Below are 25,404 nucleotides of genomic sequence, written 5' to 3'. Positions count from 1 at the left end.
GAGACATATTTGAACACGTCTCCCGATCACATGGTTGATCATACTCTAGGTTCCACATGCATGTTTTAGCTGAAGGAAGAATACCTTAAACCTGGGTAGTTGAAACCCGTGGAATGGGTACCATGCAATATGACTTCAAAGGGTCTTCATTTGCTCACCGAACCTCTCCAATCCTATCACTGCTGCGTTTATGCCCCTGTACACATGCTTGATTCTCTTTCGGAGACATAGCAATCCATAGGTTTTAAGATACTTACTAGTCAGGTACATTCTTAGGCGTTTAATATGCGGTGTTGAGTCCATTTCGTTGAGCAAGGAGTAGCTCTTGTCTATTCCATATTTGGCTTAAGGAACTTTATCTGTGCTCATTTCAATCTCTGGTTTTATGCAGCACCCCAACTCACCTTTACCCTTAAGCAAGAATAAGTTGGTTTTCTAAATTTGAGACCCTGTTCTGTTCTGTAATTCAGTTCCTGTGTAGCCAAGTTTACATTCCGTGTATTACTGATATCTTATGATGTTTCTTTTTCTGTGTGACTTACTTCAGTTAGAATCATCATACCTGAATCCACTCATTGTGCTGCTAAGGGCCTGATGACACAGATTTCATTGCTGAGTGATATTGCTTTGTAAGTAAATACCACAACTTCTTTATGCATTTTTCACTTTCTGCGATGTTGAACTTGTACTGTAAACGAGGTTCTTGTAAACAGAGCCGTCCCAAACTTTGGGGTGGCTGTGTCTTTTTGATTTTAATTTCACTAAGCTATAGGACCATAAGTGGAAGTGCCCTAGGCTCTGTTGCTTTGTTTTTTAGATGTTTCAGGAAACACCATACACTTCTCCCCAGTGGTTGTTAGCAATTTACATCCCTCCCATCAGCATAAAAAGGCTCCCAGTTCTCTATGGCCTGTCCTGCCTTTCTGGATTTTACACTTTTTTCAGATGGCCCTTTTGACCGGGGGGAAGTGAGACTTCATTGTAGTGCAGATTTCCTTTGCAAGCTTGCTTGGTTGGCCAAAAAGGGCGTATGCGTTTTTTCCTGAATATATTCAGGAAAAAACGCATACGCCCTTTTTGGCCAAGTGCATCATTGTGGACGTTCTGCCTCTTTTCCTATGCTTTCAATGCAATTCCAGTCTACCTCCTGAAATCGGTTTCCTGCAATTCTGCCCCGCTTTCAAGTCCTCTTGGCAGCCTTACTTCAGTCTATTTTTGGACGATAGCTGTCATTTATAACTCTGCAGGTTTGTGAATTACAGTGCCCCTGAGCTCCTTTCTTCAACTTGCTTTCTTGTGACCTGGCCGCAACACCGCAGGATGGCTTCAGGCCCTAATCTGGTTCCGGCACGGCACGCTGAGCCTTTGGTTATTTCCTCTTCCTGGTGGGAAATGAGAGTTAAATTTGCCCGTCCAGACACCTCCAGCTAGTCTCTCATTGGTTCTCGCTATTCCTGTTCATCTTCCGCAGAAATTGCAAACTGGGCCAAACAGGAGGTTAAAGGCGCTGACTCTCCAAGTGGGGAGAGTGTTAGTAAAGCGTCTGGAATGTTGCACCCGAGTACCAGGGGAGGAAAACTGAGACATATTTGAACACGTCTCCCGTTCACATGGTTGATCATACTCTGGGTTCCACATGCATGTTTTAGCTGAATGAAGAATACCTTAAACCTGGAGAGTTGAGACCCGTGGAATGGGTGCCATGCAATATGACTTCAAAGGGTCTTCATTTGCTCACCGAACCTCTCCAATCCTATCACTGCTGCGTTTATGCCCCTGTACACACGCTTGATTCTCTTTCGGAGACATAGCAATCCATAGGTTTTAAGATACTTACTAGTCAGGTACATTCTTAGGCGTTTAATATGGGGTGTTGAGTCCATTTCGTTGAGCAAGGAGTAGCTCTTGTCTATTCCATATTTGGCTTAAGGAACTTTATCTGTGCTCATTTCAATCTCTGGTTTTATGCAGCACCCCAACTCACCTTTCCCCTTAAGCAAGCATAAGTTGGTTTTCTAAATTTGAGACCCTGTTCTGTTCTGTAATTCAGTTCCTGTGTAGCCAAGTTTACATTCCGTGTATTACTGATATCTTATGATGTTTCTTTTTCTGTGTGACTTATTTCAGTTAGAATCATCATACCTGAATCCACTCATTGTGATGCTAAGGGCCTGATGACATAGATTTCATTGCTGAGTGATATTGCTTTGTAAGTAAATACCACAACTTCTTTATCCATTTTTCACTTTCTGCGATGTTGAACTTGTACTGTAAACGAGGTTCTTGTAAACAGAGCCGTTCCAAACTTTGGGGTGGCTGTGTCTTTTTGATTTTAATTTCCCTAAGCTATAGGACCATAAGTGGCAGTGCCCTAGGCTCTGTTGCTTTGTTTTTTAGATGTTTTAGGAAACACCATACACTTCTCCCGAGTGTCTGTTGGCAATTTACATCCCGCCCATCAGCATAACAAGGCTCCCAGTTCTCCATGGCCTGTCCTGCCTTTCTGGATTTTACACTTTTTTCAGATGGCCCTTTTGACCGGGGGGAAGTGAGACTTCATTGTAGTGCAGATTTCCTTTGCAAGCTTGCTTGGTTGGCCAAAAAGGGCGTATGCGTTTTTTCCTGAATATATTCAGGAAAAAACGCATACGCCCTTTTTGGCCAAGTGCATCATTGTGGACGTTCTGCCTCTTTTCCTATGCTTTCAATGCAATTCCAGTCTACCTCCTGAAATCGGTTTCCTGCAATTCTGCCCCGATTTCAAGTCCTCTTGGCAGCCTTACTTCAGTCTATTTTTGGACTATAGCTGTCATTTATAACTCTGCAGGTTTGTGAATTACAGTGCCCCTGAGCTCCTTTCTTCAACTCGCTTTCTTGTGACCTGGCCGCAACACCGCAGGATGGCTTCAGGCCCTAATCTGGTTCCGGTACGGCACGCTGAGCCTTTGGTTATTTCCTCTTCCTGGTGGGAAATGAGAGTTAAATTTGCCCGTCCAGACACCTCCAGCTGGTCTCTCATTGGTTCTCGCTATTCCTGTTCATCTTCCGCAGAAATTGCAAACTGGGCCAAACAGGAGGTTAAAGGCGCTGACTCTCCAAGTGGGGAGAGTGTTAGTAAAGCGTCTGGAATGTTGTACCCGAGTACCAGGGGAGGAAAACTGAGACATATTTGAACACGTCTCCCGTTCACATGGTTGATCATACTTGGGTTCCACATGCATGTTTTAGCTGAAGGAAGAATACCTTAAACCTGGAGAGTTAAGACCCGTGTAATGGGTACCATGCAATATGACTTCAAAGGGTCTTCATTTGCTCACCGAACCTCTCCAATCCTATCACTGCTGCGTTTATGCCCCTGTACACATGCTTGATTCTCTTTCGGAGACATAGCAATCCATAGGTTTTAAGATACTTACTAGTCAGGTACATTCTTAGGCGTTTAATATGCGGTGTTGAGTCCATTTCGTTGAGCAAGGAGTAGCTCTTGTCTATTCCATATTTGACTTAAGGAACTTTATCTGTGCTCATTTCAATCTGTGGTTTTATGCAGCACCCCAACTCACCTTTACCCTTAAGCAAGCATAAGTTGGTTTTCTAAATTTGAGACCCTGTTCTGTTCTGTAATTCAGTTCCTGTGTAGCCAAGTTTACATTCCGTGTATTACTGATATCTTATGATGTTTCTTTTTCTGTGTGACTTATTTCAGTTAGAATCATCATACCTGAATCCACTCATTGTGCTGCTAAGGGCCTGATGACACAGATTTCATTGCTGAGTGATATTGCTTTGTAAGTAAATACCACAACTTCTTTATCCATTTTTCACTTTCTGCGATGTTGAACTTGTACTGTAAACGAGGTTCTTGTAAACAGAGCTGTTCCAAACTTTGGGGTGGCTGTGTCTTTTTGATTTTAATTTCCCTAAGCTATAGGACCATAAGTGGAAGTGCCCTAGGTTCTGTTGCTTTGTTTTTTAGATGTTTCAGGAAACACCATACACTTCTCCCGAGTGGTTGTTGGCAATTTACATCCCGCCCATCAGCATAACAAGGCTCCCAGTTCTCCATGGCCTGTCCTGCCTTTCTGGATTTTACACTTTTTTCAGATGGCCCTTTTGACCGGGGGGAAGTGAGACTTCATTGTAGTGCAGATTTCCTTTGCAAGCTTGCTTGGTTGGCCAAAAAGGGCGTATGCGTTTTTTCCTGAATATATTCAGGAAAAAACGCATACGCCCTTTTTGGCCAAGTGCATCATTGTGGACGTTCTGCCTCTTTTCCTATGCTTTCAATGCAATTCCAGTCTACCTCCTGAAATCGGTTTCCTGCAATTCTGCCCCGCTTTCAAGTCCTCTTGGCAGCCTTACTTCAGTCTATTTTTGGACGATAGCTGTCATTTATAACTCTGCAGGTTTGTGAATTACAGTGCCCATGAGCTCCTTTCTTCAATTCGCTTTCTTTTGAGCTGGCCGCAACACCGCAGGATGGCTTCAGGCCCTAATCTGGTTCCGGTACGGCACGCTGAGCCTTTGGTTATTTCCTCTTCCTGGTGGGAAATGAGAGTTAAATTTGCCCGTCCAGACACCTCCAGCTAGCCTCTCATTGGTTCTCGCTATTCCTGTTCATCTTCCGCAGAAATTGCAAACTGGGCCAAACAGGAGGTTAAAGGCGCTGACTCTCCAAGTCGGGAGAGTGTTAGTAAAGCGTCTGGAATATTGCACCCGAGTACCAGGGGAGGAAAACTGAGACATATTTGAACACGTCTCCCTTTCACATGGTTGATCATACTTGGGTTCCACATGCATGTTTTAGCTGAAGGAAGAATACCTTAAACCTGGAGAGTTGAGACCCGTGTAATGGGTACCATGCAATATGACTTCAAAGGGTCTTCATTTGCTCACCGAACCTCTCCAATCCTATCACTGCTGCGTTTATGCCCCTGTACACATGCTTGATTCTCTTTCGGAGACATAGCAATCCATAGGTTTTAAGATACTTACTAGTCAGTTACATTCTTAGGCGTTTAATATGCGGTGTTGAGTCCATTTCGTTGAGCAAGGAGTAGCTCTTGTCTATTCCATATTTGACTTAAGGAACTTTATCTGTGCTCATTTCAATCTCTGGTTTTATGCAGCACCCCAACTCACCTTTACCCTTAAGCAAGCATAAGTTGGTTTTCTAAATTTGAGACCCTGTTCTGTTCTGTAATTCAGTTCCTGTGTAGCCAAGTTTACATTCCGTGTATTACTGATATCTTATGATGTTTCTTTTTCTGTGTGACTTATTTCAGTTAGAATCATCATACCTGAATCCACTCATTGTGCTGCTAAGGGCCTGATGACACAGATTTCATTGCTGAGTGATATTGCTTTGTAAGTAAATACCACAACTTCTTTATCCATTTTTCACTTTCTGCGATGTTGAACTTGTACTGTAAACGAGGTTCTTGTAAACAGAGCCGTTCCAAACTTTGGGGTGGCTGTGTCTTTTTGATTTTAATTTCCCTAAGCTATAGGACCATAAGTGGAAGTGCCCTAGGTTCTGTTGCTTTGTTTTTTAGATGTTTCAGGAAACACCATACACTTCTCCCGAGTGGTTGTTGGCAATTTACATCCCGCCCATCAGCATAACAAGGCTCCCAGTTCTCCATGGCCTGTCCTGCCTTTCTGGATTTTACACTTTTTTCAGATGGCCCTTTTGACCGGGGGGAAGTGAGACTTCATTGTAGTGCAGATTTCCTTTGCAAGCTTGCTTGGTTGGCCAAAAAGGGCGTATGCGTTTTTTCCTGAATATATTCAGGAAAAAACGCATACGCCCTTTTTGGCCAAGTGCATCATTGTGGACGTTCTGCCTCTTTTCCTATGCTTTCAATGCAATTCCAGTCTACCTCCTGAAATCGGTTTCCTGAAATTCTGCCCCGCTTTCAAGTCCTCTTGGCAGCCTTACTTCAGTCTATTTTTGGACGATAGCTGTCATTTATAACTCTGCAGGTTTGTGAATTACAGTGCCCGTGAGCTCCTTTCTTCAATTCGCTTTCTTTTGAGCTGGCCGCAACACCGCAGGATGGATTCAGACCCTAATCTGGTTCCGGTACGGCACGCTGAGCCTTTGGTTATTTCCTCTTCCTGGTGGGAAATGAGAGTTAAATTTGCCCGTCCAGACACCTCCAGCTAGCCTCTCATTGGTTCTCGCTATTCCTGTTCATCTTCCGCAGAAATTGCAAACTGGGCCAAACAGGAGGTTAAAGGCGCTGACTCTCCAAGTCGGGAGAGTGTTAGTAAAGCGTCTGGAATATTGCACCCGAGTACCAGGGGAGGAAAACTGAGACATATTTGAACACGTCTCCCGTTCCCATGGTTGATCATACTTGGGTTCCACATGCATGTTTTAGCTGAAGGAAGAATACCTTAAACCTGGAGAGTTGAGACCCGTGTAATGGGTACCATGCAATATGACTTCAAAGGGTCTTCATTTGCTCACCGAACCTCTCCAATCCTATCACTGCTGCGTTTATGCCCCTGTACACATGCTTGATTCTCTTTCGGAGACATAGCAATCCATAGGTTTTAAGATACTTACTAGTCAGGTACATTCTTAGGCGTTTAATATGCGGTGTTGAGTCCATTTCGTTGAGCAAGGAGTAGCTCTTGTCTATTCCATATTTGACTTAAGGAACTTTATCTGTGCTCATTTCAATCTCTGGTTTTATGCAGCACCCCAACTCACCTTTACCCTTAAGCAAGCATAAGTTGGTTTTCTAAATTTGAGACCCTGTTCTGTTCTGTAATTCAGTTCCTGTGTAGCCAAGTTTCCATTCCGTGTATTACTGATATCTTATGATGTTTCTTTTTCTGTGTGACTTATTTCAGTTAGAATCATCATACCTGAATCCACTCATTGTGCTGCTAAGGGCCTGATGACACAGATTTCATTGCTGAGTGATATTGCTTTGTAAGTAAATACCACAACTTCTTTATCCATTTTTCACTTTCTGCGATGTTGAACTTGTACTGTAAACGAGGTTCTTGTAAACAGAGCCGTTCCAAACTTTGGGGTGGCTGTGTCTTTTTGATTTTAATTTCCCTAAGCTATAGGACCATAAGTGGAAGTGCCCTAGGTTCTGTTGCTTTGTTTTTTAGATGTTTCAGGAAACACCATACACTTCTCCCGAGTGGTTGTTGGCAATTTACATCCCGCCCATCAGCATAACAAGGCTCCCAGTTCTCCATGGCCTGTCCTGCCTTTCTGGATTTTACACTTTTTTCAGATGGCCCTTTTGACCGGGGGGAAGTGAGACTTCATTGTAGTGCAGATTTCCTTTGCAAGCTTGCTTGGTTGGCCAAAAAGGGCGTATGCGTTTTTTCCTGAATATATTCAGGAAAAAACGCATACGCCCTTTTTGGCCAAGTGCATCATTGTGGACGTTCTGCCTCTTTTCCTATGCTTTCAATGCAATTCCAGTCTACCTCCTGAAATCGGTTTCCTGTAATTCTGCCCCGCTTTCAAGTCCTCTTGGCAGCCTTACTTCAGTCTAGTTTTGGACGATAGCTGTCATTTATAACTCTGCAGGTTTGTGAATTACAGTGCCCCTGAGCTCCTTTCTTCAACTCGCTTTCTTTTGAGCTGGCCGCAACACCGCAGGATGGCTTCAGGCCCTAATCTGGTTCCGGTACGGCACGCTGAGCCTTTGGTTATTTCCTCTTCCTGGTGGGAAATGAGAGTTAAATTTGCCCGTCCAGACACCTCCAGCTAGTCTCTCATTGGTTCTCGCTATTCCTGTTCATCTTCCGCAGAAATTGCAAACTGGGCCAAACAGGAGGTTAAAGGCGCTGACTCTCCAAGTGGGGAGAGTGTTAGTAAAGCATCTGGAATGTTGCACCCGAGTACCAGGGGAGGAAACCTGAGACATATTTGAACATGTCTCCCGTTCACATGGTTGATCATACTTGGGTTCCACATGCATGTTTTAGCTGAAGGAAGAATACCTAAAACCTGGGTAGTTGAAACCCGTGTAATGGGTACCATGCAATATGACTTCAAAGGGTCTTCATTTGCTCACCGAACCTCTCCAATCCTATCACTGCTGCGTTTATGCCCCTGTACACATGCTTGATTCTCTTTCGGAGACATAGCAATCCATAGGTTTTAAGATACTTACTAGTCAGGTACATTCTTAGGCGTTTAATATGCGGTGTTGAGTCCATTTCGATGAGCAAGGAGTAGCTCTTGTCTATTCCTAATTTGGCTTAAGGAACTTTATCTGTGCTCATTTCAATCTCTGGTTTTATGCAGCACCCCAACTCACCTTTACCCTTAAGCAAGCATAAGTTGGTTTTCTAAATTTGAGACCCTGTTCTGTTCTGTAATTCAGTTCCTGTGTAGCCAAGTTTACATTCCGTGTATTACTGATATCTTATGATGTTTCTTTTTCTGTGTGACTTACTTCAGTTAGAATCATCATACTTGAATCCACTCATTGTGCTGCTAAGGGCCTGATGACACAGATTTCATTGCTGAGTGATATTGCTTTGTAAGTAAATACCACAAGTTCTTTATCCATTTTTCACTTTCTGCGATGTTGAACTTGTACTGTAAACGAGGTTCTTGTAAACAGAGCCGTTCCAAACTTTGGGGTGGCTGTGTCTTTTTGATTTTAATTTCCCTAAGCTATAGGACCATAAGTGGCAGTGCCCTAGGCTCTGTTGCTTTGTTTTTTAGATGTTTCAGGAAACACCATACACTTCTCCCGAGTGTCTGTTAGCAATTTACATCCCACCCATCAGCATAACAAGGCTCCCAGTTCTCCATGGCCTGTCCTGCCTTTCTGGATTTTACACTTTTTTCAGATGGCCCTTTTGACCGAGGGGAAGTGAGAGTTCATTTTAGTGCAGATTTCCTTTGCAAGCTTGCTTGGTTGGCCAAAAAGGGCGTATGCGTTTTTTCCTGAATATATTCAGGAAAAAACGCATACGCCCTTTTTGGCCAAGTGCATCATTGTGGACGTTCTGCCTCTTTTCCTATGCTTTCAATGCAATTCCAGTCTACCTCCTGAAATCGGTTTCCTGCAATTCTGCCCCGCTTTCAAGTCCTCTTGGCAGCCTTACTTCAGTCTATTTTTGGACGATAGCTGTCATTTATAACTCTGCAGGTTTGTGAATTACAGTGCCCCTGAGCTCCTTTCTTCAACTCGCTTTCTTGTGACCTGGCCGCAACACCGCAGGATGGCTTCAGGCCCTAATCTGGTTCCGGTACGGCACGCTGAGCCTTTGGTTATTTCCTCTTCCTGGTGGGAAATGAGAGTTAAATTTGCCCGTCCAGACACCTCCAGCTAGTCTCTCATTGGTTCTCGCTATTCCTGTTCATCTTCCGCAGAAATTGCAAACTGGGCCAAACAGGAGGTTAAAGGCGCTGACTCTCCAAGTGGGGAGAGTGTTAGTAAAGCGTCTGGAATGTTGCACCCGAGTACCAGGGGAGGAAAACTGAGACATATTTGAACACGTCTCCCGTTCACATGGTTGATCATACTTGGGTTCCACATGCATGTTTTAGCTGAAGGAAGAATACCTTAAACCTGGAGAGTTAAGACCCGTGTAATGGGTACCATGCAATATGACTTCAAAGGGTCTTCATTTGCTCACCGAACCTCTCCAATCCTATCACTGCTGCGTTTATGCCCCTGTACACATGCTTGATTCTCTTTCGGAGACATAGCAATCCATAGGTTTTAAGATACTTACTAGTCAGGTACATTCTTAGGCGTTTAATATGCGGTGTTGAGTCCATTTCGTTGAGCAAGGAGTAGCTCTTGTCTATTCCATATTTGACTTAAGGAACTTTATCTGTGCTCATTTCAATCTCTGGTTTTATGCAGCACCCCAACTCACCTTTACCCTTAAGCAAGCATAAGTTGGTTTTCTAAATTTGAGACCCTGTTCTGTTCTGTAATTCAGTTCCTGTGTAGCCAAGTTTACATTCCGTGTATTACTGATATCTTATGATGTTTCTTTTTCTGTGTGACTTATTTCAGTTAGAATCATCATACCTGAATCCACTCATTGTGCTGCTAAGGGCCTGATGACACAGATTTCATTGCTGAGTGATATTGCTTTGTAAGTAAATACCACAACTTCTTTATCCATTTTTCACTTTCTGCGATGTTGAACTTGTACTGTAAACGAGGTTCTTGTAAACAGAGCCGTTCCAAACTTTGGGGTGGCTGTGTCTTTTTGATTTTAATTTCCCTAAGCTATAGGACCATAAGTGGAAGTGCCCTAGGTTCTGTTGCTTTGTTTTTTAGATGTTTCAGGAAACACCATACACTTCTCCCGAGTGGTTGTTGGCAATTTACATCCCGCCCATCAGCATAACAAGGCTCCCAGTTCTCCATGGCCTGTCCTGCCTTTCTGGATTTTACACTTTTTTCAGATGGCCCTTTTGACCGGGGGGAAGTGAGACTTCATTGTAGTGCAGATTTCCTTTGCAAGCTTGCTTGGTTGGCCAAAAAGGGCGTATGCGTTTTTTCCTGAATATATTAAGGAAAAAACGCATACGCCCTTTTTGGCCAAGTGCATCATTGTGGACGTTCTGCCTCTTTTCCTATGCTTTCAATGCAATTCCAGTCTACCTCCTGAAATCGGTTTCCTGCAATTCTGTCCCGCTTTCAAGTCCTCTTGGCAGCCTTACTTCAGTCTATTTTTGGACGATAGCTGTCATTTATAACTCTGCAGGTTTGTGAATTACAGTGCCCCTGAGCTCCTTTCTTCAACTCGCTTTCTTTTGAGCTGGCCGCAACACCGCAGGATGGCTTCAGGCCCTAATCTGGTTCCGGTACGGCACGCTGAGCCTTTGGTTATTTCCTCTTCCTGGTGGGAAATGAGAGTTAAATTTGCCCGTCCAGACACCTCCAGCTAGCCTCTCATTGGTTCTCGCTATTCCTGTTCATCTTCCGCAGAAATTGCAAACTGGGCCAAACAGGAGGTTAAAGGCGCTGACTCTCCAAGTCGGGAGAGTGTTAGTAAAGCGTCTGGAATATTGCACCCGAGTACCAGGGGAGGAAAACTGAGACATATTTGAACACGTCTCCCATTCACATGGTTGATCATACTTGGGTTCCACATGCATGTTTTAGCTGAAGGAAGAATACCTTAAACCTGGAGAGTTGAGACCCGTGTAATGGGTACCATGCAATATGACTTCAAAGGGTCTTCGTTTGCTCACCGAACCTCTCCAATCCTATCACTGCTGCGTTTATGCCCCTGTACACATGCTTGATTCTCTTTTGGAGACATAGCAATCCATAGGTTTTACGATACTTACTAGTCAGGTACATTCTTAGGCGTTTAATATGCGGTGTTGAGTCCATTTCGTTGAGCAAGGAGTAGCTCTTGTCTATTCCATATTTGACTTAAGGAACTTTATCTGTGCTCATTTCAATCTCTGGTTTTATGCAGCACCCCAACTCACCTTTACCCTTAAGCAAGCATAAGTTGGTTTTCTAAATTTGAGACCCTGTTCTGTTCTGTAATTCAGTTCCTGTGTAGCCAAGTTTACATTCCGTGTATTACTGATATCTTATGATGTTTCTTTTTCTGTGTGACTTACTTCAGTTAGAATCATCATACTTGAATCCACTCATTGTGCTGCTAAGGGCCTGATGACACAGATTTCATTGCTGAGTGATATTGCTTTGTAAGTAAATACCACAAGTTCTTTATCCATTTTTCACTTTCTGCGATGTTGAACTTGTACTGTAAACGAGGTTCTTGTAAACAGAGCCGTTCCAAACTTTGGGGTGGCTGTGTCTTTTTGATTTTAATTTCCCTAAGCTATAGGACCATAAGTGGCAGTGCCCTAGGCTCTGTTGCTTTGTTTTTTAGATGTTTCAGGAAACACCATACACTTCTCCCGAGTGTCTGTTAGCAATTTACATCCCACCCATCAGCATAACAAGGCTCCCAGTTCTCCATGGCCTGTCCTGCCTTTCTGGATTTTACACTTTTTTCAGATGGCCCTTTTGACCGAGGGGAAGTGAGAGTTCATTTTAGTGCAGATTTCCTTTGCAAGCTTGCTTGGTTGGCCAAAAAGGGCGTATGCGTTTTTTCCTGAATATATTCAGGAAAAAACGCATACGCCCTTTTTGGCCAAGTGCATCATTGTGGACGTTCTGCCTCTTTTCCTATGCTTTCAATGCAATTCCAGTCTACCTCCTGAAATCGGTTTCCTGCAATTCTGCCCCGCTTTCAAGTCCTCTTGGCAGCCTTACTTCAGTCTATTTTTGGACGATAGCTGTCATTTATAACTCTGCAGGTTTGTGAATTACAGTGCCCCTGAGCTCCTTTCTTCAACTCGCTTTCTTGTGACCTGGCCGCAACACCGCAGGATGGCTTCAGGCCCTAATCTGGTTCCGGTACGGCACGCTGAGCCTTTGGTTATTTCCTCTTCCTGGTGGGAAATGAGAGTTAAATTTGCCCGTCCAGACACCTCCAGCTAGTCTCTCATTGGTTCTCGCTATTCCTGTTCATCTTCCGCAGAAATTGCAAACTGGGCCAAACAGGAGGTTAAAGGCGCTGACTCTCCAAGTGGGGAGAGTGTTAGTAAAGCGTCTGGAATGTTGCACCCGAGTACCAGGGGAGGAAAACTGAGACATATTTGAACACGTCTCCCGTTCACATGGTTGATCATACTTGGGTTCCACATGCATGTTTTAGCTGAAGGAAGAATACCTTAAACCTGGAGAGTTAAGACCCGTGTAATGGGTACCATGCAATATGACTTCAAAGGGTCTTCATTTGCTCACCGAACCTCTCCAATCCTATCACTGCTGCGTTTATGCCCCTGTACACATGCTTGATTCTCTTTCGGAGACATAGCAATCCATAGGTTTTAAGATACTTACTAGTCAGGTACATTCTTAGGCGTTTAATATGCGGTGTTGAGTCCATTTCGTTGAGCAAGGAGTAGCTCTTGTCTATTCCATATTTGACTTAAGGAACTTTATCTGTGCTCATTTCAATCTCTGGTTTTATGCAGCACCCCAACTCACCTTTACCCTTAAGCAAGCATAAGTTGGTTTTCTAAATTTGAGACCCTGTTCTGTTCTGTAATTCAGTTCCTGTGTAGCCAAGTTTACATTCCGTGTATTACTGATATCTTATGATGTTTCTTTTTCTGTGTGACTTATTTCAGTTAGAATCATCATACCTGAATCCACTCATTGTGCTGCTAAGGGCCTGATGACACAGATTTCATTGCTGAGTGATATTGCTTTGTAAGTAAATACCACAACTTCTTTATCCATTTTTCACTTTCTGCGATGTTGAACTTGTACTGTAAACGAGGTTCTTGTAAACAGAGCCGTTCCAAACTTTGGGGTGGCTGTGTCTTTTTGATTTTAATTTCCCTAAGCTATAGGACCATAAGTGGAAGTGCCCTAGGTTCTGTTGCTTTGTTTTTTAGATGTTTCAGGAAACACCATACACTTCTCCCGAGTGGTTGTTGGCAATTTACATCCCGCCCATCAGCATAACAAGGCTCCCAGTTCTCCATGGCCTGTCCTGCCTTTCTGGATTTTACACTTTTTTCAGATGGCCCTTTTGACCGGGGGGAAGTGAGACTTCATTGTAGTGCAGATTTCCTTTGCAAGCTTGCTTGGTTGGCCAAAAAGGGCGTATGCGTTTTTTCCTGAATATATTAAGGAAAAAACGCATACGCCCTTTTTGGCCAAGTGCATCATTGTGGACGTTCTGCCTCTTTTCCTATGCTTTCAATGCAATTCCAGTCTACCTCCTGAAATCGGTTTCCTGCAATTCTGTCCCGCTTTCAAGTCCTCTTGGCAGCCTTACTTCAGTCTATTTTTGGACGATAGCTGTCATTTATAACTCTGCAGGTTTGTGAATTACAGTGCCCCTGAGCTCCTTTCTTCAACTCGCTTTCTTTTGAGCTGGCCGCAACACCGCAGGATGGCTTCAGGCCCTAATCTGGTTCCGGTACGGCACGCTGAGCCTTTGGTTATTTCCTCTTCCTGGTGGGAAATGAGAGTTAAATTTGCCCGTCCAGACACCTCCAGCTAGCCTCTCATTGGTTCTCGCTATTCCTGTTCATCTTCCGCAGAAATTGCAAACTGGGCCAAACAGGAGGTTAAAGGCGCTGACTCTCCAAGTCGGGAGAGTGTTAGTAAAGCGTCTGGAATATTGCACCCGAGTACCAGGGGAGGAAAACTGAGACATATTTGAACACGTCTCCCATTCACATGGTTGATCATACTTGGGTTCCACATGCATGTTTTAGCTGAAGGAAGAATACCTTAAACCTGGAGAGTTGAGACCCGTGTAATGGGTACCATGCAATATGACTTCAAAGGGTCTTCGTTTGCTCACCGAACCTCTCCAATCCTATCACTGCTGCGTTTATGCCCCTGTACACATGCTTGATTCTCTTTTGGAGACATAGCAATCCATAGGTTTTACGATACTTACTAGTCAGGTACATTCTTAGGCGTTTAATATGCGGTGTTGAGTCCATTTCGTTGAGCAAGGAGTAGCTCTTGTCTATTCCATATTTGACTTAAGGAACTTTATCTGTGCTCATTTCAATCTCTGGTTTTATGCAGCACCCCAACTCACCTTTACCCTTAAGCAAGCATAAGTTGGTTTTCTAAATTTGAGACCCTGTTCTGTTCTGTAATTCAGTTCCTGTGTAGCCAAGTTTACATTCCGTGTATTACTGATATCTTATGATGTTTCTTTTTCTGTGTGACTTATTTCAGTTAGAATCATCATACCTGAATCCACTCATTGTGATGCTAAGGGCCTGATGACATAGATTTCATTGCTGAGTGATATTGCTTTGTAAGTAAATACCACAACTTCTTTATCCATTTTTCACTTTCTGCGATGTTGAACTTGTACTGTAAACGAGGTTCTTGTAAACAGAGGCGTCCCAAACTTTGGGGTGGCTGTGTCTTTTTGATTTTAATTTCCCTAAGCTATAGGACCATAAGTGGCAGTGCCCTAGGCTCTGTTGCTTTGTTTTTTAGATGTTTCAGGAAACACCATACACTTCTCCCGAGTGTCTGTTGGCAATTTACATCCCGCCCATCAGCATAACAAGGCTCCCAGTTCTCCATGGCCTGTCCTGCCTTTCTGGATTTTACACTTTTTTCAGATGGCCCTTTTGACCGGGGGGAAGTGAGACTTCATTGTAGTGCAGATTTCCTTTGCAAGCTTGCTTGGTTGGCCAAAAAGGGCGTATGCGTTTTTTCCTGAATATATTCAGGAAAAAATGCATACGCCCTTTTTGGCCAAGTGCATCATTGTGGACGTTCTGCCTCTTTTCCTATGCTTTCAATGCAATTCCAGTCTACCTCCTGAAATCGGTTTCCTGCAATTCTGCCCCGCTTTCAAGTCCTCTTGGCAGCCTTACTTCAGTCTATTTTTGGACGATAGCTGTCATTTATAACTCTGCAGGTTTGTGAATTACAGTGCCCCTGAGCTCCTTTCTTCAACTTGCTTTCTTGTGACCTGGCCGCAACACCGAAGGATGGCTTCAGGCCCTAATCTGGTTCCGGCACGTCACGCTGAGCCTTTGGTTATTTCCTCTTCCTGGTGGGAAATGAGAGTTAAATTTGCCCGTCCAGACACCTCCAGCTAGTCTCTCATTGGTTCTCGCTATTCCTGTTCATCTTCCGCAGAAATTGCAAACTGGGCCAAACAGGAGGTTAAAGGCGCTGACTCTCCAAGTGGGGAGAGTGTTAGTAAAGCGTCTGGAATGTTGCACCCGAGTACCAGGGGAGAAAAACTGAGACATATTTGAACACATCTCCCATTCACATGGTTGATAATACTTGCGTTCCACATGCATGTTTTAGCTGAAGGAAGAATACCTTAAACCTGGAGAGTTAAGACCCGTGTAATGGGTACCATGCAATATGACTTCAAAGGGTCTTCATTTGCTCACCGAACCTCTCCAATCCTATCACTGCTGCGTTTATGGCCCTGTACACATGCTTGATTCTCTTTCGGAGACATAGCAATCCATAGGTTTTAAGATACTTACTAGTCAGGTACATTCTTAGGCGTTTAATATGGGGTGTTGAGTCCATTTCGTTGAGCAAGGAGTAGCTCTTGTCTATTCCATATTTGGCTTAAGGAACTTTATCTGTGCTCATTTCAATCTCTGGTTTTATGCAGCACCCCAACTCACCTTTACCCTTAAGCAAGAATAAGTTGGTTTTCTAAATTTGAGACCCTGTTCTGTTCTGTAATTCAGTTCCTGTGTAGCCAAGTTTACATTCCGGGTATTACTGATATCTTATGATGTTTCTTTTTCTGTGTGACTTATTTCAGTTAGAATCATCATACCTGAATCCACGCATTGTGTTGCTAAGGGCCTGATGACACAGATTTCATTGCTGAGTGATATTGCTTTGTAAGTAAATACCACAAATTCTTTATCCATTTTTCACATTGTGCGATGTTGAACTTGTACTGTAAACGAGGTTCTTGTAAACAGAGCCGTTCCAAACTTTGGGGTGGCTGTGTCTTTTTCATTTTAACTTCCCTAAGCTATAGGACCATAAGTGGAAGTGCCCTAGGTTCTGTTGCTTTGTTTTTTAGATGTTTCAGGAAACACCATACACTTCTCCGGAGTGGTTGTTGGCAATTTACATCCCGCCCATCAGCATAACAAGGCTCCCAGTTCTCCATGGCCTGTCCTGCCTTTCTGGATTTTACACTTTTTTCAGATGGCCCTTTTGACCGGGGGGAAGTGAGACTTCATTGTAGTGCAGATTTCCTTTGCAAGCTTGCTTGGTTGGCCAAAAAGGGCGTATGCGTTTTTTCCTGAATATATTCAGGAAAAAACGCATACGCCCTTTTTGGCCAAGTGCATCATTGTGGACGTTCTGCCTCTTTTCCTATGCTTTCAATGCAATTCCAGTCTACCTCCTGAAATCGGTTTCCTGCAATTCTGCCCCGCTTTCAAGTCCTCTTGGCAGCCTTACTTCAGTCTATTTTTGGACGATAGCTGTCATTTATAACTCTGCAGGTTTGTGAATTACAGTGCCCCTGAGCTCGTTTCTTCAACTCGCTTTCTTGTGACCTGGCCGCAACACCGCAGGATGGCTTCAGGCCCTAATCTGGTTCCGGCACGGCACGCTGAGCCTTTGGTTATGTCCTCTTCCTGGTGGGAAATGAGAGTTAAATTTGCCCGTCCAGACACCTCCAGCTAGTCTCTCATTGGTTCTCGCTATTCCTGTTCATCTTCCGCAGAAATTGCAAACTGGGCCAAACAGGAGGTTAAAGGCGCTGACTCTCCAAGTGGGGAGAGTGTTAGTAAAGCGTCTGGAATGTTGCACCCGAGTACCAGGGGAGAAAAACTGAGACATATTTGAACACATCTCCCATTCACATGGTTGATCATACTTGCGTTCCACATGCATGTTTTAGCTGAAGGAAGAATACCTTAAACCTGGAGAGTTAAGACCCGTGTAATGGGTACCATGCAATATGACTTCAAAGGGTCTTCATTTGCTCACCGAACCTCTCCAATCCTATCACTGCTGCGTTTATGCCCCTGTACACATGCTTGATTCTCTTTCGGAGACATAGCAATCCATAGGTTTTAAGATACTTTCTAGTCAGGTACATTCTTAGGCGTTTAATATGCGGTGTTGAGTCCATTTCGTTGAGCAAGGAGTAGCTCTTGTCTATTCCATATTTGACTTAAGGAACTTTATCTGTGCTCATTTCAATCTCTGGTTTTATGCAGCACCCCAACTCACCTTTACCCTTAAGCAAGCATAAGTTGGTTTTCTAAATTTGAGACCCTGTTCTGTTCCGTTATTCAGTTCCTGTGTAGCCAAGTTTACATTCTGTGTATTACTGATATCTTATGATGTTTCTTTTTCTGTGTGACTTACTTCAGTTAGAATCATCATACCTGAATCCACTCATTGTGCTGCTAAGGGCCTGATGACATAGATTTCATTGCTGAGTGATATTGCTTTGTAAGTAAATACCACAACTTCTTTATCCATTTTTCACTTTCTGCGATGTTGAACTTGTACTGTAAACGAGGTTCTTGTAAACAGAGCCGTTCCAAACTTTGGGGTGGCTGTGTCTTTTTGATTTTAATTTCCCTAAGCTATAGGACCATAAGTGGAAGTGCCCTAGGTTCTGTTGCTTTGTTTTTTAGATGTTTCAGGAAACACCATACACTTCTCCCGAGTGGTTGTTGGCAATTTACATCCCGCCCATCAGCATAACAAGGCTCCCAGTTCTCCATGGCCTGTCCTGCCTTTCTGGATTTTACACTTTTTTCAGATGGCCCTTTTGACCGGGGGGAAGTGAGACTTCATTGTAGTGCAGATTTCCTTTGCAAGCTTGCTTGGTTGGCCAAAAAGGGCGTATGCGTTTTTTCCTGAATATATTCAGGAAAAAATGCATACTCCCTTTTTGGCCAAGTGCATCATTGTGGACGTTCTACCTCTTTTCCTATGCTTTCAATGCAATTCCAGTCTACCTCCTGAAATCGGTTTCCTGCAATTCTGCCCCGCTTTCACGTCATCTTGGCAGCCTTACTTCAGTCTATTTTTGGACGATAGCTGTCATTTATAACTCTGCAGGTTTGTGAATTACAGTGCCCCTGAGCTCCTTTCTTCAACTCGCTTTCTTGTGACCTGGCCGCAACACCGCAGGATGGCTTCAGGCCCTAATCTGGTTCCGGTACGGCACGCTGAGCCTTTGGTTATTTCCTCTTCCTGGTGGGAAATGAGAGTTAAATTTGCCCGTCCAGACACCTCCAGCTAGCCTCTCATTGGTTCTCGCTATTCCTGTTCATCTTCCGCAGAAATTGCAAACTGGGCCACACAGGAGGTTAAAGGCGCTGACTCTCCAAGTGGGGAGAGTGTTAGTAAAGCGTCTGGAATGTTGCACCCGAGTACCAGGGGAGGAAAACTGAGACATATTTGAACACGTCTCCCGTTCACATGGTTGATCATACTTGGGTTCCACATGCATGTTTTAGCTGAAGGAAGAATACCTTAAACCTGGAGAGTTGAGACCCGTGTAATGGGTACCATGCAATATGAATTCAAAGGGTCTTCATTTGCTCACCGAACCTCTCCAATCCTATCACTGCTGCATTTATGCCCCTGTACACATGCTTGATTCTCTTTCGGAGACATAGCAATCCATAGGTTTTAAGATACTTACTAGTCAGGTACATTCTTAGGCGTTTAATATGCGGTGTTGAGTCCATTTCGTTGAGCAAGGAGTAGCTCTTGTCTATTCCATATTTGACTTAAGGAACTTTATCTGTGCTCATTTCAATCTCTGGTTTTATGCAGCACCCCAACTCACCTTTCCCCTTAAGCAAGCATAAGTTGGTTTTCTAAATTTGAGACACTGTTCTGTTCTGTAATTCAGTTCCTGTGTAGCCAAGTTTACATTCCGTGTATTACTGATATCTTATGATGTTTCTTTTTCTGTGTGACTTACTTCAGTTAGAATCATCATACCTGAATCCACTCATTGTGCTGCTAAGGGCCTGATGACACAGATTTCATTGCTGAGTGATATTGCTTTGTAAGTAAATACCACAACTTCTTTATCCATTTTTCACTTTCTGCAATGTTGAACTTGTACTGTAAACGAGGTTCTTGTAAACAGAGGCGTCCCAAACTTTGGGGTGGCTGTGTCTTTTTGATTTTAATTTCCCTAAGCTATAGGACCATAAGTGGAAGTGCCCTAGGTTCTGTTGCTTTGTTTTTTAGATGTTTCAGGAAACACCATACACTTCTCCCGAGTGGTTGTTGGCAATTTACATCCCGCCCATCAGCATAACAAGGCTCCCAGTTCTCCATGGCCTGTCCTGTCTTTCTGGATTTTACACTTTTTTCAGATGGCCCTTTTGACCGGGGGGAAGTGAGACTTCATTGTAGTGCAGATTTCCTTTGCAAGCTTGCTTGGTTGGCCAAAAAGGGCGTATGCGTTTTTTCCTGAATATATTCAGGAAAAAACGCATACGCCCTTTTTGGCCAAGTGCATCATTGTGGACGTTCTGCCTCTTTTCCTATGCTTTCAATGCAATTCCAGTCTACCTCCTGAAATCGGTTTCCTGCAATTCTGCCCCGCTTTCAAGTCCTCTTGGCAGCCTTACTTCAGTCTATTTTTGGACGATAGCTGTCATTTATAACTCTGCAGGTTTGTGAATTACAGTGCCCCTGAGCTCCTTTCTTCAACTCGCTTCCTTGTGAGCTGGCCGCAACACCGCAGGATGGATTCAGGCCCTAATCTGGTTCCGGCACGGCACGCTGAGCCTTTGGTTAATTCCTCTTCGTGGTGGGAAATGAGAGTTAAATTTGCCCGTCCAGACACCTCCAGCTAGCCTCTCATTGGTTCTCGCTATTCCTGTTCATCTTCCGCAGAAATTGCAAACTGGGCCAAACAGGAGGTTAAAGGGACTGACTCTCCAAGTCGGGAGAGTGTTAGTAAAGCATCTGGAATGTTGCACCCGGGTACCAGGGGAGGAAAACTGAGACATATTTGAACACGTCTCCCGTTCACATGCTTGATCATACTCTGGGTTCCACATGCATGTTTTAGCTGAAGGAAGAATACCTTAAACCTGGAGAGTTGAGACCCGTGGAATGGGTACCATGCAATATGTCTTCAAAGGGTCTTCATTTGCTCACCGAACCTCTCCAATCCTATCACTGCTGCGTTTATGCCCCTGTACACACGCTTGATTCTCTTTTGGAGACATAGCAATCCATAGCTTTTAAGATACTTACTAGTCAGGTACATTCTTAGGCGTTTAATATGGGGTGTTGAGTCCATTTCGTTGAGCAAGGAGTAGCTCTTGTCTATTCCATATTTGGCTTAAGGAACTTTATCTGTGCTCATTTCAATCTCTGGTTTTATGCAGCACCCCAACTCACCTTTCCCCTTAAGCAAGCATAAGTTGGTTTTCTAAATTTGAGACCCTGTTCTGTTTTGGAATTCAGTTCCTGTGTAGCCAAGTTTACATTCCGTGTATTAGTGATATCTTATGATGTTTCTTTTTCTGTGTGACTTATTTCAGTTAGAATCATCGTACCTGAATCCACTCATTATGCTGCTACGGGCCTGATGACATAGATTTCATTGCTGAGTGATACTGCATTGTACGTAAGTACCACAAGTTCTTTATCCATTTTTCACTTTCTGTGATATTGAACTTGTACGGTAAATGAGGTTCTTGTAAACGGAGGCGTCCCAAACTTTGGGGTGGCTGTGTCTTTTTGATTTTAATTTCCCTAAGCTATAGGACCATAAGTGGAAGTGCCCTAGGCTCTGTTGCTTTGTTTTTTAGATGTTTCAGGAAACACCATACACTTCTCCCGAGTGTCTGTTGGCAATTTACCTCCCGCCCATCAGCATAAGAAGGCTCCCAGTTCTCCATGGCCTGTCGTGCCTTTATGGATTTTACACTTTTTTCAGATGGCCCTTTTGACCAGGTGGAATTGAGACTTCATTGTAGTGCAGATTTCCTTTGCAAGCTTGCTTGGTTGGCCAAAAAGTGCGTATGCGTTTTTTCCTGAATATATTCAGGAAAAAACACATACGCCCTTTTTGGCCAAGTGCATCATTGTCGAGTTTCTGACTCTCTTCATATGCTTTCAATGCAATTCCAGTCTACCTCCTGAAATCGGTTTCCTGCATTCTGCCTTGCTTTCAATGCCTCTTCATAGCCTTACCTCAATATATTTTTTAAAAATAGTTGGCCTTTATAACTCTGCAGGTTTTTGAATTGCAGTGGCCCTTAGCTCCATTTTTTAGCTCTTATTTTTGTGGTCTTGCCCCATAACCACAGGATTCCTTGAAGCCCTATTTTTCTTCTGGGGCACCTTGCTGTGCCTTTGGTTAATTCTTCTTACTGATGTGATATTAGAGTGACATGTGCCCATTGAAACCGCTACAGCTAGTTTCTCACTGGTTCCCCCTATTCCCATTCATCCTCTGCACTAACTGCAGACTGTGCGATACCAGAACTTAAAGGCATTGACTCCATGTGGGGATGTTGTTAGTAAAGCGGCTGGAATGTCGATCCGGAGCCCCAGGAGAGGAAAAATGAGGTGCGTTTTAGAAACCTTTCCCGATCATATGGTATACCAGTCGCTGGGTTTCCCAAGCATGGTTTAGCTGTAGGAAGATTCCCTTCAACCTGGAGTGTTGGGACCCTTGGACTGAGTAGCATGAAGTATTGCATTAAACTTTCGGCAGTTGCTCACCAAAGCTCACCAATCCTGTCAGCCCCAAGTGTCCAGCCTTATGTCTTATCCAGCTGTGGGTTTATATGTGGTCAATCCAGGTTGCATCACAGCCCCTGAGCGAATTTTGTAAGAATTTTTCTCTCTTTCATTGTTTCAGCGTTTTGTTTTTAAAATTTATTTCTATAATGGGGTTTAGCTCCTTTTCACTGCTGTGTTTGTGCCGCTCTGCACACACTTGATTCCCTTATGGAGATATATCAATACATGGGTTTTAAGATTCTTATTCCTCAGATATATTTCTCTGCGGTGTATAGGGTGTGTTGAGGCCTGTTCATTGAGCAAGGTGTAGATCTTGTCTAATACCTATTTGGTTTATTGAACGGTATCTGTGCTAATTTCAAACTCTGGTTTTATGCATCACCCCACCTCTCCTTTCCCCTTAAGCTGACATAAGTGTGTTTTCTAAATGTGAGACACTGTTCTGTTCTGTAATTCATTTCTTGTGCAGCCATATTTACCCTCCCTCTATAAGTGATATCTTATGATATGTTTCTTTTTCTGTTTGACTTATTTCAAGTAGTATTATCGGTCCTAAATCCACTCTTTATCCTTCTACTAGCCTTATTACATTGATTTCATGGTGAAGAGATATTCCATTGTACATAAGTACCACATCTTCTTTATCCATTGTTCTCTTTCCTGGGATATTTAAGGTGTACTGAAGTTGAGGTTCTTGTAAACAGAGTAGCCCTAAACTGTGGTGTGCTTGTGTCTTGTTGATTTTTAGACTTCCCTAGATATACTCCCATGATTGGAAGGGTCCTATGCTCTGTAGCTCTGTTTTTTAGATGATTTAGGAACCACCATACACTTCTCCAGAGTGGCTCTCGGCAGTTCACACACTGCCCATCAGCGTATAAAGGCTCCCTGTTCTCCATGGCCTGTCCTGCATTTCTGGTTTTTACAATTTTTTAGGATGGCCCTTTTGACCGGTGGGAAGTGAGACTTCTTTGTTGTGCACATTTGCATTGCTTGCTTGCTTCGTTGCCCATAAAGTGCGTATGCGTTTTTTCCTGGATATAATCAGGAAAAAACGCATACGCCCTTTTGGGCCAACTGCATCATTGTCGAAATTCTGCCGCTTTTCATGTGCGTTAAAGACGAGTCCAATCTATCTCTTGAAATCTGTTTCTTGCAATTCTGTGTTGCATTCAGATCCTCTTCTTTGCCTTACCTCAACATATTTTTGGACGTTAGTTTTCATTTATAACTCTGCAGGTTTGTGAATTGCAGTGACCCTGAGCTCCATTTTTTAAGTTGCTCTTTTGTGAGCTGGCCTCAAACCCGCAGGATTGCTTCAGGCCCTATTTTGGCTCCGGCGAGGCAGGCTGAGCCTTTCTTTAATTCTTACTCTTAATGGGAAATTAGAGTGATATGTGCCCGTCCAAACCCCTACAACTCTTCTCTCATTGGTTCCCCCTCTTCCCGTTCATCCTCCTCACAATTTGCAAAATGTGTGAAACAGAAGTTTAAATGTGCTGATTCTCCAAGTGGGGAGATTCTAAGTAGCGTGGCTGGAATGGTGAACAGGAGCACCAGGAGAGGATAAATGAGGTGCATTTTAGACACATCTCCCGATCACATGGTGTACAGTCCTCTGGGTTTTCCATGCATGTTTTAGCTGTAGGAAGATCCCTTGAACCTGCAGATTTGGGACCCATTGAATGGGTACCAGGTAGTATTACTTTAAAGGGTGTGCATTTCCTCACCCAACCTCACATTTCTCTTAGCGCAAACAGTTTCCAGCCTTATGTCTCATCCTGCTGTGGGTCTAGATGTGTTCAATCCATGTTGCATCACCGTCCCTGAGGAAAAGTTGTAAGAGGTTTTCTCTGTCTCTCTGTCGTTTATTTTTTTCAATTTATTACTATATTGGTTACAGCTGATTTTCAAAGCTCTGTTTCTTGCTGCTGTACATCCACTTGATTCACGTACAGAGAGACATCAATAAATTCTTTTTCAGATTCTTACCAGTCGTATATATTCTTTTCCGGTGACTTGAGTGTGCTGAGTGCAGTTCTTTTAGCTACCGTGTAGGCCTTGTTGATTATCAGTTTGGTATTTGGAATGGTATCTTTGCTAATTTCAACCTCCTGGATGATGCCTCACCCCTCCCCACCTTTCCCGTTTAGCAGCCTTATGCGTGTTTTCTACATATTTGACTATGTTTTTGTTTTGTAATTTATTTCATGTGTAGCCATTTTGGATTCCACCTTTAAGTGATATCTTATGATATGTGTCTTTTTCTTTTTGAATTCTGTCACTTAGAATGATCATACGTAACTCCTCCGGAGTTGTTACAACTGGCCATATTTCATTGATTTCCAGGCTGAATAATATTCCACTCTACCTAAGTACCACATCTCTATCCATTTTTTCCCTCCAGAGACATTTAAGTTATATCCTAGTCGAGGATCTTTTAAACAGAGAGGGGGTAAACATTGGGGTGCCTGTGTCCTCTCGATTTTTGTTTTTCCCAAGATATACGCCCATGAGTGCAAGTGCCCTATGCTCTGTAGCTCATTTTGTAGATGCTTTAGTAAACACAATACACTTCTCCAGAATGGCCGTTGGCAATATACATTTCCACTATAAGTCTCACAGGGCTCCCTCTTCTCGTTGCCCTGTCCTGCATTTCTGTTGTTTACGCTTTATGAGGATGGCTCTTCTGACTGATGCGAAGTGATATCTTTTGTGGTATTGACTTCCAGTGCCCACCTGTTTGGTTGGCTAAAAAAGTGTATGCCCTTTTCTTGAATATATACAGAAAAGAACGCATACACCCTTTTTGGCCAACTGCAATGTTGGCAATGTTCAGCTCCTTTTCTTGTGCTTAATGGCGAGTCCTTTCTACCTCCTCAAATCCCTTTCCTGCCATTCTCCCTTGCTTACAAGTCCTTTTCTCTGACTTTCCTCAAGACATTTTTCAGTGATGGATATTTTCAACTCTGCAGTTTTGTGAATTTTACTGCCCCTGAGTTCCATTGTTCAACTCGTGTTTATGGGAACTGGCCACAAAGCAGCGGGATTTCCTCAAGCCCTATACTGTTTCCATGGGCAACCCTAGCCTTTGGTCAATTCGTCTTCCTGATTGGAA

At 43.4% G+C, this 25,404-nt stretch overlaps 1 long non-coding RNA gene across 2 annotated transcripts in view; it reads left to right on the top strand.

The window, feature by feature from the left end:
• The window catches only part of LOC307185418, a 1,072,281-nt gene that overhangs the window by 18,370 nt on the left and 1,028,507 nt on the right, over positions 1-25,404 (top strand). The window lies entirely within an intron of this gene.

This window comes from Stenella coeruleoalba (assembly GCF_951394435.1).
Source record: "Stenella coeruleoalba genome assembly, chromosome: 4".
Classification (NCBI taxonomy): domain Eukaryota; kingdom Metazoa; phylum Chordata; class Mammalia; order Artiodactyla; family Delphinidae; genus Stenella; species Stenella coeruleoalba.
The sequence above is the reverse complement of the archived record's forward strand: the minus strand, read 5'-3'. Positions and strand labels throughout refer to the sequence as shown.